The sequence below is a fragment of the Emys orbicularis genome, chromosome 4 (assembly GCF_028017835.1).
Source record: "Emys orbicularis isolate rEmyOrb1 chromosome 4, rEmyOrb1.hap1, whole genome shotgun sequence".
Classification (NCBI taxonomy): Eukaryota; Metazoa; Chordata; order Testudines; family Emydidae; genus Emys; species Emys orbicularis.
This window is the reverse complement of record NC_088686.1, coordinates 50,887,458-50,899,438: the sequence shown is the minus strand read 5'-3', so window position 1 is coordinate 50,899,438 and position 11,981 is coordinate 50,887,458. Positions and strand designations below refer to the sequence as shown.

General features: G+C 41.4%; 1 long non-coding RNA gene across 1 annotated transcript; it reads left to right on the top strand.

Moving 5' to 3' along the window:
* The first annotated feature begins 735 nt into the window (after positions 1 to 735).
* LOC135878631 (uncharacterized) lies at positions 736 to 6,307 on the top strand. The gene is made up of 4 exons (XR_010561396.1): positions 736 to 1,020; positions 1,423 to 1,572; positions 5,400 to 5,519; positions 6,155 to 6,307. It is a non-coding gene; the product is annotated as an uncharacterized LOC135878631 (long non-coding RNA).
* Positions 6,308 to 11,981: the final 5,674 nt, after the last annotated feature.

The following is an 11,981-nucleotide window of genomic DNA, read 5'->3' as shown; positions in this document are numbered from 1 at the left end:
TCACAACAGGTCCCGCACTCTTCAACTCCATCCCCAGCCCATGGGGGGGGGGAAGAGTTCCTGCCCCCTTCAGCCACCCATACCAAATGGGCAGGGGCAGGCACAACTCCTACCCCCTTCAACCCCCCCCCCATACCCCAGCCTGTGGGGGGTGGGGCCTGGCAGAGCTCCTGCCCTCTTCAGGCCCCCCATACCCCAGCCTGTGGGGGGTGGGGCCTGGCAGAGCTCCTGCCCTCTTCAGCCCCCCCATACCCCAGCCTGTGGGGGGTGGGGGCTGGCAGAGCTCCTGCCCCCTTCAGCCCCCCATGCCCCAGCCTGTGGGGGGTGGGGCTGGCAGAGCTCCTGCCCCCTTCAGCCCCCCATGCCCAGCCTGGGGGGGAGGGGCTGGCAGAGCTCCCCCCGGTTCGCGTTACCTGGCCCGCACGGAGCTAGCCAGCGAGTCTCCCGTTCCGGATCCGCAGGGCGAGGTGCCGCCGTGCTGCCGGGAAAAGCCGCTGCTCCGGCCGGCTTCCTCCAGCACCGGAGGCGACGCTATCCCACGGGCCGAGCTGCCGCAGCCGCCCCGGGCTGCAGGGAGGCGCAGCTCAGGGCCGTGCAATCGGGTCTGGAGCCATCGAGCGCCCGCTATGTCAGGCGCGGCCTCGCTGCTCCGCGGCAGAGCCTGGCGGGGGGGGGGGGAGCTGCCGGGGCTCCGCCCCCTCCCCGCCAGAGTGCTCAGCACCGCGCCGGGCTGCAGCTACCGCCGGCCCGGGGACGCGGGCCTTGGCATCATCCCCATCTGGACCCCTGCAGCGTAGCACCCCGGCCACTGGCCTCCGCACGGCCCCAGCCCGGCCGCATGAAAACAGGGGCGGCCCGGGGTGGAAGTGTGTGAGTCCTGCAGCCGAACCGAGGGAGACAGCGACGGCCTAGTGAGGCGTGGTCCGATCCCCAGGGCTAAGGGTCTGGTACCATGAGGGTGCCATAGTTAGAAGTCAGTAGCTGCTTTAAAAATACGTCACTTTAATTTTACTTACTCTGGTGAGTTTTAACCCGCCCGATTCTTCTTTTATGGGGCGGAGACAATCCTACTGTCTAATAACATGTCTAAGGCACCCAGTGTACAACAACGGATTGTTTAAAAGAGGAGGTTTTGTAGTAGAAGTGGTGGCATTGGGACAGAATTGTATTTGGTATGGCTGCTGGGAACACGTTGGGGCAGAGACACACAGCAGTTTGCTTAAGGGAGTGACAGGAGGTGTCTCCTGTACAGGTTCCATTTTACAAGCACCTCTGAGATGCAGCTACTTTTGGGATGGAGAGTGTCCTACAACTGGCACATAGCAGACTGCAAATAGTGTAGGGAAAGGAACAGACAGGGCCTTGTTGTCAGGGTCTTTTTCAAAACCCCATCATATATTAACTACTTAATACTCAATTTAGGTACCTCAAAATGCTGAAGACCTCATGGGGCCCTGTTGGAATATGAACCTATGATTCCAGCCAGTACTACAGCCTTTTCAGACCTGAAACTTAAGACATCCTTTATTGTTGTGTTTTCTAACAGTGCCTAGCACAAGGACCTTTAAAAACGTAAGTATAAAGAGGTAAATAGCAAGGCCCCCCCCGAGGAGCTGTACTGGGACCTGTGCTGTTCAACATATTCATAAATGATCTGGAAAAGGGGACAAACAGTGAGGTGGCAAAGTTTGCAGATAACACTAAACTACTCATTATTGCGAAGAGCTACAAAGGGAGCTCACAAAACTGGGTGATGAAGCAATAAAATGGCAGATGAAATTCAATGCTGATAAAAATTATTCCACTTATACATACAACATGGTGGGTTCTAAATTAGCTGTTACCACTCTAGAAAGAGCTCTTGTATACAGTTGTGTGGAAACATCTACTCAATATGCAGTGGCAGTCAAAAATGCTAACAATGTTAGGAACCATTAGGAAAGGGTAAGATAAGACAAAAAATATCATACTGCCACTATATAATTCCATGGTATGCCCACATTTTGAATACTATCTGCAGTTCTGGTTGCCTCATCTCAAAAAAGATATATTAGAATTAGAAAGGGTACAGAGACGAGCAACAGAGTATTAGGGATATGGAACAGCTTCCACATGGAAAGATTAAAAAGACTGGAACTGTTCAGTTTAGAAAAAAGATTAAAAAGGGGGGATATGATAGAGTGTATAAAATCATGAATGGTCTGGAGAAAGTGGATAGGGAAGTGTTATTGACCCCTTCACATACTATAAGAATCAGGAGTTACCCAATGAAATTAATAGGCAGCAGGTTTAAAACGAACACAAGGAAGTACTTTACACAATGCACAGTCAAACTGTGGAATTTGTTGCCCGGGAATGTTGTGAAGTCCAAAAGTATAACTCGGTTCTAAAAAGAAATAAGGAGGATAGTGTGACACTGTATAAAAAGGAAGTTGATCATCTACACTAGTATTGTCACCACTGTTACATAATTGCTCTAAATCTTGTACAAAATATGCTATGTAAGGTATCACCCATGAAGTTGTAATCTGTTGAACAGTGCTATCTTGTTGAAATGTATATTTCACCATTGTGTATGAAGGTATGAAATTTTACTGTCTGCTTATTACTAAACATGTGTTCCTGGGTAATACCCACAAGACAGATTTACATGAAGACTAGTCAGCCATGTGTTGATGGTCCATTAAGGAGAATCAACTCTTCCAGTGGGCCTCTCCCAAGGACGCCTCAGAGAGCATATGGACAATGGATGCCCCATGACTCAGCAGGGCAGGTAGAATATATGACACATAGCTCCATGTTTGAGCCAGGACTTTTCCATGCATATGGACTGGGGGTATAAACTGAAAACAATGACATAACCTCCTTTCCTCACTACTGCCCCACGTCTCTGGACTATGATTTCTAACAACGGGAGCTTTGAAAAATGGACTGAGGACCCCCATCTTTTGGGTGTACCAGAGAGACTTATTACAAGCTAACAGATTTAATGTCACTGCTCTTACCCTGATCTAGACTCTGAAATCAACTGTAATGTATATGATTCACTTTAACCTTTTAATAACTCTTCTTTTTTCATATTAATAAACCTTTAGTTTTAATTTACTAAAGGATGGCTGCCAGCATGGTTTTTGAGTGGGATCCTGAAGTATATTTTGACCTGGAGTGAGTGGCTGGTTCTTTGGAAATGGAAGAACCTAATCTGAGATGAATTTTGGTTTTCATCATAAAGTTTGGTTTGTCTGGGGGAAGCATGAGGGAGGGGTGAGAGGGCTGAAGGGGACCATCTGTGGCTTCATAACAACTAGAATAGTAATTTGGAAGCACACATTTGTTACTGATTTAGTTAAGTTTTATGATAGAATATACCACCAGTTTGGGATACATGCCCTGGTTTCTGGCAGTCTGACCTGAAACTGGCATTCTTAGCTGTATCCCACACCAGGCAGCGTGACAGATAGGTCCATCAATGACTATTAGCCAAGATAGTCAGGGATGCAACCCATGCTCTGGGTGTCCCGAAACATCTCGTTGCTAGAAGCTGTGGCTGGACAACAGGGGATGTATCACTCAATAATTGCCCTGTTCTTTTCATTCCTTCTGAAGCATCTGGCACAGGCCACTGTTGGAATACAGGATACGGAGCTAGATGGACTATTGGTCTGACTCAGTATGGCCATTCTTATGTTAGAAAATCTAACCTACTCAGTTAATCCAATTTCTAGTTATTACTCATAATGGTCAGCTAACTATGGCTCTTTAACGTGAAAGTTTTTTTGCAAAATTTATAAACAGAGAATTTAGCATGTGCTAATTCTAATTGGGATATGCTTTGGCAATATTGCATGTAGTTTTTATCTTAATCCTTCTCAGGAAAAAATGGTATTCTAGACGTAATTTATAAACATTTTAATATAATATTACTATAAAATTTAAAAACAATTAAAATTATATCTGTTACTACATATGAATTCAGTTTTTCTTTATTCACCCATTATTCCTGATCATAGGAGTCATGGGAATGCCATATTCAGAGTAGTTAATGTAACAAAGGACTGAAAGTAAATTGCAATGAACAAGACCATTAATTATACTTTCCACTACTTAACCTATTTTTATAAAAATGTGTTGAATGATTTAAAAAAGTTTCAGTCCAATCCTGCAAACCTAAGTCATCGGAGTAGTCTTTACAAAATCAAATAATCCCATTGAGCTAAATTCTCTTATTTATATCAGTGTTAAATCCAGAATAACTCCCCCCAAATTTGTGGAGTTACACCAAGGCAATAGAACAAAATAATTTGGCTCCTTAACTTCTATGGGACTACTCATGTATGTATGAGTTAGGGTTGCAGGGCTGGGCCCTTTATTTAAAGAGGATTAAACATTATGAAACAGTAATATGTTTAAACAAAATCAAATTCAATTGCCTTTTAAAATCTTAAAGAAATAATATCATAGCAGGTAAATTAAGAGATTAAAAATGTTATTGCAAAAATTAAGCAAAAGCGTCTGACGAAGTAGGTATTCACCCACGAAAGCTTATGCTCCAATACATCTGTTAGTCTTAAAGGTGCCACAGGACTCTCATGTGTCTTTAGGATCAGACCCTTTTGGTCATTACAGTCTAGTCTGTCCTAGCTTTTGCAGAGGCTATTTGTCTTGGGGGGGGGGGGTGTTGTTTTTTTAAAATTAAACATTTAAAAATATTATTGCTTATTTGTTGTTTTTTTCAATGCAGTTGCTAATTTTTTGTACAACTACAGCAAAATAAAATGTATGAGCTCCCTCTGCTGAGCAGTGATCGCTGTTTCTGCAGTTGTGCACTCTCTGGCTAACGTGTAGGCTGAGAAGTAAACAAATATTTCCTAGACAGGTCTTTCAGTATTAGAAACAATAATAAAATAAATATATCATGAAGGAAGCAATTGTACTATTTAGAAAGTGTTACAAACATTTAAAAGAAAAGTTAACTATATCAATATTTTAAATCATTTTCCCTAATCAAAAACAAGATATCCTATTTCTGACAGGTCTACAATGAAATATTTGTGAGAAGCACCAATAAAGTTATTCTGACAAGAATTAAACAAATGTTAACATGGTGCAGATAAGGATTGCTGATTGACCATTAAGGCCTCCCAAGAACCTTCTCCCTTCATCAGTAATTCAAAATGTATGTTGCAGTCTCTTTTCTAAAGCAGCAATCTAAACAACCTAAGATCCTCACTTCCACATTTTTAGTACTTACTGATTAATAGGTCACATATGACATTTCTACAAATACTATTAAAGTGAATAAGAAACCTTATTAAAATATATTTTTTTATTTTTTTTTTAACAAGATGTACATAGCTCTATATACCAAACTATTTGACAGGAATGTTATTTCCTTTCAGTTCCATGCTGCAGAACATAAGAACAGCCGTACTGGGTCAGACCAAAGGTCCATCTAGCCCAGTATCCTGTCTACTGACAGTGGCCAATGCCAGGTGCCCCAGAGGGAGTGAACCTAACAGGTAATGATCAAGTGATCTCTCTCCTGCCATCCATCTCCACCCTCTGACAAGCAGAGTCTAGGGACACCATTCCTTACCCATCGTGGCTAATAGCCATTAATGGACTTAACCTCCATGAATTTATTCAGTTCTCTTTTAAACACTGTTATAGTCCTAGCCTTCACAACCTCCTCAGGTAAGGAGTTCCACAAGTTGACTGTGCGCTGTGTGAAGAAGAACTTCCTTTTATTTGTTTTAAACCTGCTGCCTATTAATTTCATTTGGTGACCCCTAGTTCTTGTATTATGGGAATAAGTAAATAACTTTTCCTTATGCACTTTCTCCACATCACTCATGATTTTATATACCTCTATCATATCCCCCCCTTAGTCTCCTCTTTTCCAAGCTGAAAAGTCCTAGCCTCTTTAATCTCTCCTCATATGGGACCCTCTCCAAACCCCTAATCATTTTATTTGCCCTTCTCTGAACCTTTTCTAGTGCCAGTATATCTTTTTTGAGATGAGGAGACCACATCTGTACGCAGTATTCAAGATGTGGGCGTACCATTGATTTATATAAGGGCAATAATATATTCTCCGTCTTATTCTCTACCCCCTTTTTAATGATTCCTAACATCCTGTTTGCTTTTTTGACAGCCTCTGCACACTGCGTGGACATCTTCAGAGAACTATCCACGATGACTCCCAAGATCTTTTTCCTGATTTGTTGTAGCTAAATTAGCCCCCATCATATTGTATGTATAGTTGGGGTTATTTTTCCCAATGTGCATTACTTTACATTTATCCACATTAAATTTCATTTGCCATTTTGTTGCCCAATCACTTAGTTTTGTGAGATCTTTTTGAAGTTCTTCACAGTCTGCTTTGGTCTTAACTATCTTGAGCAGTTTAGTATCATCTGCAAACTTTGCCACCTCACTTTTTACCCCTTTCTCTAGATCATTTATGAATAAGTTGAATAGGATTGGTCCTAGGACTGACCCTTGGGGAACACCACTAGTTACCCCTCTCCATTCTGAGAATTTACCATTAATTCCTACCCTTTGTTCCCTGTCTTTTAACCAGTTCTCAATCCATGAAAGGACCTTTCCTTTTATCCCATGACAACTTAATTTACACAAGAGCCTTTGGTGAGGGACCTTGTCAAAGGTTTTCTGGAAATCTAAGTACACTATGTCCACTGGATCCCCCTTGTCCACATGTTTGTTGACCCCTTCAAAGAACTCTAATAGATTAGTAAGACACGATTTCCCTGTAGAGAAACCATGTTGACTTTTGCCCAACAATTTATGTTCTTCTATGTGTCTGACAATTTTATTCTTTACTATTGTTTCGACTAATTTGCCCGGTACCGACGTTAGACTTACCGGTCTGTAATTGCCGGGATCACCTCTAGAGCCCTTTTTAAATATTGGCGTTACATTAGCTATCTTCCAGTCGTTGGGTACAGAAGCCGATTTAAAGGACAGGTTACAAACCTTAGTTAATAGTTCCACAATTTCACATTTGAGTTCTTTCAGAATTCTTGGGTGAATGCCATCTCGTCCCGGTGACTTGTTAATATTAAGTTTATCAATTAATTCCAAAACCTCCTCTAGTGACACCTCAATCTGTGACAGTTCCTCAGATTTGTCACCTACAAAAACCAGCTCAGGTTTGGGAATCTCCCTAACATCCTCAGCCATGAAGACACAAGCAAAGAATTCATTTAGTTTCTCCGCATAGGCCATTTCTATTTTATAAATCAATAATACACAATTATATTATCTAATAGTTATATACCACGTTTCATCTTAAGTATTCAAAGTCCTCTATGAATGTTAAATAAGCCTCACAACACCCACATGATTAGTTAAGTGGTAATATGAGTAGTTAAGGCAGAATTGAAAGATGATAGAGAGCTCATATGGCTCCAGCAAAAGGAGAAAATAGCCATGAGAGAGTGCTCCTTATGGAAGCCAAGAGGTGGGGGAAGCTCTCCCTCTGTTTTTAGCAGAGGAGAAAGAAATGTGCTTTAAATCCTTCTCTTGCCCATTTAACTCCTGATTATTATCCCCATTTTACAGATGGAGAGAATGGAGCAGAGTTGCCTTGCTCAAAGTCACACAACGGCTGTAAATGGATAGCACTAATTTAGCAACTCTACAGTTTGTTCATGTTAGCCAGGCTATTTTAATGGGCATTTTTATTTCCTATCTACAAATACTCTTAACTATACAATTGAACTTGCAGAGCCCTCCAGGTACCTAACCTACAGTTCTTGAAACAGCTCCCTAATGCAGTGGCTTTGAAATTTTGAATTATCTTCAGGGAATTGTGGAAGTTGTCAAATCCCCCTGTCTGGGGAAATTCCAATAAGCCTCTCGGTTCTGGCATAATTTCCTAAATCCTTCCCTAGAATAGAGGTCAGGAAGAATTCTCAGCTCCCACGCCTTGCTCAGAAGTTATTATTACTGTTGCAGCACATCAAGCTGAGATCAAGGCCCCATTGCGCTATGCACTGTACACACACACAGTCTTTGTTCTGCCAAATATACAATATAAATAGAAATGCTAAAGCACTGGAGAAAGAAAGTGCTAGTATCCCCATTTTATAGATGGGCAACAAAGGCACAAAAAATTAAGGGATTTGGCCAGAGTCACAAAGGAAATCTGTGGCAGAGCTGGGAATTAAGCCCAGATTTCCTGAGGAGCAGTCCAGTATCTTAACTATTCATAAGACCATCCTTCCTCTCTGAAAGTTATTTAATGGAGCTTCAGAATAGCAACTTCCCAGTGTCTGTGGCAAGGTAGTAGAGGGTGTTCCAGCAGTATCTGCAGATAGCCAGAGACCAACACCAAACATTGATGGAGTTTGGGATATAAAGGTGGTGAATCCTCACCCTGGAAGAACCTGGCTCTCTGCAGTACTTGGGGATGAAGATCCAGATCATGACCACTGATTAGTGGAACTGATTTCAGAGGGGTAGCCATATTAGTCTGTATCAATAAAAATGAGGAGTCCTTGTGGCCTCTTAGAGACTAACAAATTTATTTGGGCATAAGCTTTCGTGGGATATAACTCACTTATCAGATGCATGGAGTGGAAAATTCAGTAAGCAGGTATAAATATACAGCACATGAAAAGATGGGAGTTGCCTTACCAAGTGGGGGGTCAGTGCTAATGAGGCCAATTCAATTAGGGTGGATGTGACCCATTCCCAACAGCTGACAAGAAGGGGTGAATATCAACAGAGGGGAAATTACTTTTTGTAGTGCTAACGAGGCCAATTCAATCAAAGTGGATGTGGCCCATTCCCAGCAGTTGACAAGAAGGTGTGAGTATCAACAGAGGGGAAATTATTTTTTGTACTGACCAGCCACTCCCAGTCTTTATTCAGGCCTAATTTGATGGTGTCAAATTTGAATGTTACAATTCTTGATGTCTGATTTGTGTCCATTTATTCTTTTGCGTAGAAATTGTCCGGTTTGGCCAATGTACATGCCGGGGGCAGTGCTGGCATATATCACATTGGTAGATGTGCAGGTGAACGAGCTCCTGATGGTGTGGCTGATGTGGTTGGGTCCTATAATGGTGTTCCTTGAATAGATGTGCGGACAGAGTTGGCAACGGGGTTTATTGCAGGAGTTGGTTCCTGGGTTAGTGTTTCCGTTGTGTGGTGTGTAGTTGCTGGTAAGTATTTGCTTCAGGTTGGGGGGCTGTCTGTAAGTGAGGACTGACCTATCTCCCAAGGTCCATGAGAGTGAGGGATCATCCTTTAGAATAGGTTGTAGATCCTTGATGATGCGCTGGAGAGGTTTTAGTTGGGGGCTGTAGGTAATGGCTAGTGGCGTTCTGTTACTTTCTTTGTTGGGCCTGTCCTGTAGTAGGTGACTTCTGGGTACCCTTCTGGCTCTGTCAAGCTCTTTCTTCACTTCCCCAGGTGGGTATTGTAGTTTTAAGAATGCCTGATAGAGATCCTGTAGGTGTTTGTCTCTGTCTGAGGGATTGGAGCAAATGCGGTTGTATCTGAATCAGATATCACATATCTTTTTTAGTGGAATGGAGTTATTCTCAAGACATGAAATGAGTAGCAGTGGCTGAATAATTTCTGGATGAGGAAGGAGACTTTCAAATACCTCAGTGATAAACTAGATTTGACACTGCAGTTACATTAGAGTACCTCTAGCTGTGGAAAAGGGAGTGTTAGCTACCACAGGTATTTGCCAATCAGTTAGCACTAGTTTAAGTTTTGGAAGTACACACTCAGTGCTGTTGTCAGAGAGGTGTCACATAGCATATGGCAATGTATGCATGGCATAAGTGTGAGATCAAGGTGGCCAATGTGCCAAAGGTCATTCAGAAATTTAAATAACTGGGGTTCTCAAATCCTGCAGAATGGTGCCTAGGTGCTCATTCTGTTTCCCACAATAAACTAAGAGCGCATTAACAGAAAAGGGTACTACTGAGGACTCAGTGGATCACTGCTGCAGATTTTTGGAGTTGTACATAGGGTGGCCAGGCAAAGTATATGATGCCAGAAGTTTTAAGAAATCTGGAATTCTAAGGAGTGGGCAGAGGGAACTCTATTTCTAGCATTGCTGTCTCTATCTCCACTTGATGTTGGGTGACCTCGCCTATCATCTTTTGCAGTTGGTAATGAAACAATTTCCAGATTACACAAACCTGTACTCTAAGCAGGTGAAGACAGGGTCATAGTGAAATGTGCTTCTGCGAGACTGTTTGAAAAATAGAGATAGGTCTATTAACCCCAATCCAAATTCAGTGCCTAATGTAACATTTATAATATTTGCCTATTGCATAATGTATGTGAAAGCAAAGGTAAAGTCTTCCACAATCTGCAAGGGAACGGAGCTGCAGCACTTAGAGCAGCCTCAGGACAGAAAGAAAACTATTGCATCTGAGGACATTATTCACGTTACCACACTGTGGTCTGTGCATTGCTCAGTTTAGAAAGTGTTTTGTGTGCACACTTTCAAATTAAGTCATAAGGACATGATTTGGAATTATTGGATGAAATTCAATGGCCTGTGTTAGGTTGCAGGCCAGATTAGATGATCATAATGGTTCTGGCTTTATAATCTATGAAAGGGAGTTGGGGAATTACTAAATATTACCTTTTAGGAAACTAAGATATGGCACCTCAGTACAGAAAAGCATTACTCGGGTTTTTGTCTAGGCACAGAATAAGAGTTGTTTAAAATGGTGTAGTGATATCTGTTAAGGAATATATTAACGTCAGAGAAATAGGCACATCTGGATTTGAAAAAAATCAGTGTATTTGACACTTTATAAATAGTTTATTTCAATAAATGGCTCATAAAGCAATAGATGTAGCAGTAGAAATGAGCTCACCAACCAGCAACTATTGACCTTTGAGACTGTTAGAAACAGAAGACGGTAGAAGGCAATTCCTGCAAGCAGGAAATAGTACCCTTGGAGAAATAAACAAAATGGCAACAACCCACACAAATGTAAGTTTTTGTAGGCATGAGGTGACAAATTGTATTCCAATTTACATGCCCTGGAGCCATACTGAAGTCAGTGAAGTTGGACAATAACAAATCAGGGTATAATCTGGCCTGAAATCTCGTCTGTGTTGTACTTTTGTTAATCTCCAACCTCACCCCTTCTCAGAAATATTTCAAATATAGTAAAATAACTCATAAGCTTCAAAAGATTCTCTGAAGCTATTAAGGGCATGAAACCCTACAGATTCTCTATTAGAAAACACATAAAAGGATCAATTCTTGAGATGTATTGGCTACCAGATATTCCTCAAGTCAGTGAAAACTGCCACTCCTCAGCATTTTTCAGGAGTTGGCCTAAAACAGAGGAGGGTATGAAAAACAAAGTTTTTCCAAGTGGATAGAATTTTAATGAATTTGCACAAATTATTCACACAAGAACAATCTCTCTTATATAGGATTCTTTACTAGGAATTTAAATGAGTCATTGTGTCTGTTATAAACAGATAGTGAATTATTAATGAGTAAATGTGTAATCTGGGACTGAGGGTAATAAATAAATGTTTCCAAATGATTTATGTGCATAGTTCCATTTTCTTTTGAATTGCAAAAAAATAATTGCCAGGAAATAGACATCCCTAAGCACTTTGTAATTACCACCAAATGTATAGTTTGACAAATCTGAAATAATCCTATCAATCTCCTGTATTAAAAAATAAACTGTATATCTATGGAGAAAATTTAGATTGTTGTGATGGTGTAGTTTGAGCCTGGAGATTATTAAAGTATATTTGATTTGAATCTAAACTAAAAGCAAGTCAAATATTTTCAGATATAGGGCCATAATTAAGGATTTCATAAGGTATGCATTGGAATAGAATACAGCTCATTGTGTTGCATAGGAATTGCCATACTGGATCAGAGTTGTGGCCTCCTAGTCAAATATCCTGTCTCCCACAGTGGTCTGAACTAGATGATTCTGAGGAAGGTGCAA